Genomic DNA, 2,283 nt, shown 5'->3' with positions numbered 1-2,283 from the left:
GCATAACAAACGGAGTACGCTCCATTGTCCAGGTAGTCATTTACTGACGATCCCTTGGGGTAAGAGAGATAGTGATTCATCCTGTACTTGCCCTGCTCTGTTTTGGGCATGATTCCCAGAGGAGACACAATGAAATGTGGAAGGCGTCACTGGGCAAAAGGCCCAGCCACACTCCCCAAATGGCATTCCTTCTCCAAATTTTCTGTGACCACTTCCGGTGCATCTTTGGCTGAGCGCAGGTTCTTTGCCTCTCTCGTAACTGCAGGTCCAGAATAAGGAATCCTAAAGCTCTCACTAAAACCCTTGAACAACAATTCCCGCTCTGCTGGTTTAGGGTACTCATTAAGGATAAGGGCCAAGGTTGAAACGGAAATAAGAGATTGTGCTAGAATGGCATGTTGAAACTGAGAACAATTAAGGCTGCTTTGCACTGGCGTTGGCACCCATTGGCTTATCGGTCATGCCTCCTCTACAACTGGTTGTCGGGTGCCACCCAGCACACTTGGAGCAAGTGAGGATGAATTTGCATGTGGCGACTCAAGAACATGCCCCATTGTTGTATAGCCTGCATGAGTTATTGGTCCTATGCTGATAGCTGCCCCTCGCCCTCTGTGAGCCCCTGCCCCAAAACAAATGCCTAAACTTTTGTTTAAAATAATATGAATCTGTCTGTTTGTGCTTCAGGAAGGGGGTGTCCGTGCCTGTCTGGCTGTTGCCATTCCCATGTACTGCACCCAGAGCTCAATCTCCCGACAATCCCATGACATCTCCAGCGCATGCTCCATCTTTTGCCTGAACTCTATCGTAATTCATCCACCCCGTGCCCACATTACGATTGTATTATTCATAAATTACCCAGTTATATTTGCACAGGGCCGGCCCCTGTTCTGGGGACTTCTCCATGATGACAGTGGATAACATGGCAAATGCCTCTAACCAGTTGTCTATTGTCTCCTCTGGTTTAACTTTCCTCTTCCTCTTATGTTTATCCACATCCTTAATTGACACTGTGATGTCTGACCCTTCCTTGGCAAACGTAAGCAATGGGAAAATGTCAATGAACTCCCTGTTCCAAGTTCTGTCTCCAGTTTCTGATGGAACTCTCCATGCCAGAGATGATCTTCCTTTCAGCACCGGCGGATCAGGCCTAACCAAAGACCCCTTGCTATTCACACATGCAGAAATATCTGCAACAACCATTCCTAAACCCCTGTTGCCAAAAAGGAGGACTCTGCTCGCACCTCCAGAGGATGGCTGCTGCCCTGCACCCACGCCTGACTCGCATTGGGTTGATTGATGCTGGGACCCAGCCCCCCTGTGCCTGACTCAACCAGCTCTTTTGCAGATGCCATGAAGCTGTGCATTGCTCCATCATCTTGCCCAGTCCTTCTTGCAGGCCAGACCCAATGCTCCCGGGGTTAGGGTGGGAACCTGCTCCCGTGCGGGTTGGTTGGTCTGCCTCGCGGGCACGCTAGTTTGTGGGTCATGTTCCTCCCCTGTGGAGTTACCGCTGATCCCAGTATCTGGGTTTTGTCCTTCACTGTCCTTCCTGCCTCTCTTAGTGCCGCTCTCTCCTTGGGAGATTGACGGAGCTTCCACTCCTGCATGCTCACTATTTCCTTTTTTTGCTTTCTTCAATTTTCCCCCAGCCACCGCTCTCGCTGGTCGGTTCTTTTTGGCAGATTGAACACTTTGGACTTCAAGACCGGAATCCGTTGGCTTCAACCCCTCAGCATCTGTCAAGGTGAGCGTTGCTGATTGTGCGTCTCCTGCATCGTCAACTTCTTTGCCCACTCCAGCCCTTTTAGCTGTCCCATGGCCATGAACTTTACCCATACTTCAGCGCCTTCGTGGCTAGCCTCTGGGGAACATAAGGACTGGGTACCGTGGTCCTCCATCCATCTGAGCATGTGTGGGGGTGAGCAAATTAATCTGCAATTGGGAGAGGACAGCTTTACCATTGTGTGCACGGATATGTGTCACCAGGGTCAGTGGTTGCCTTAAAGACAGCCACTTGGAATTGCCCTCCTGTACCCAAAAGTACAAGACTACATTTTGGGCTTGCACTCTCAATCAATCAATCAATCAATCAATCAAATATATCTTTATTCAATTGTTAAAAGACAATCATAATAGAATACATAAAAACATTTCATTACAATTCATAACAATTCATTTACAGTTTATCAGAGCCATACAAAAAAGAATTCACAGTATCAAGGTACAATTTCTCTAGGTAAAATACATTACACGGTCAGAGTTTTTCTACTGTACATTACTTTT

The 2,283-nt window shown here is 48.0% G+C and overlaps 1 pseudogene; it reads right to left on the bottom strand.

The window, feature by feature from the left end:
- Positions 1-414: 414 nt before the first annotated feature.
- On the bottom strand, positions 415-1,836 carry LOC147663508 (uncharacterized; annotated as a pseudogene).
- Positions 1,837-2,283: the final 447 nt, after the last annotated feature.

This window comes from Lissotriton vulgaris, unplaced genomic scaffold (genome assembly GCF_964263255.1).
Source record: "Lissotriton vulgaris unplaced genomic scaffold, aLisVul1.2 SCAFFOLD_1060, whole genome shotgun sequence".
NCBI lineage: Eukaryota > Metazoa > Chordata > Amphibia > Caudata > Salamandridae > Lissotriton > Lissotriton vulgaris.
This window is presented reverse-complemented; position numbering and strand designations above follow the sequence as displayed.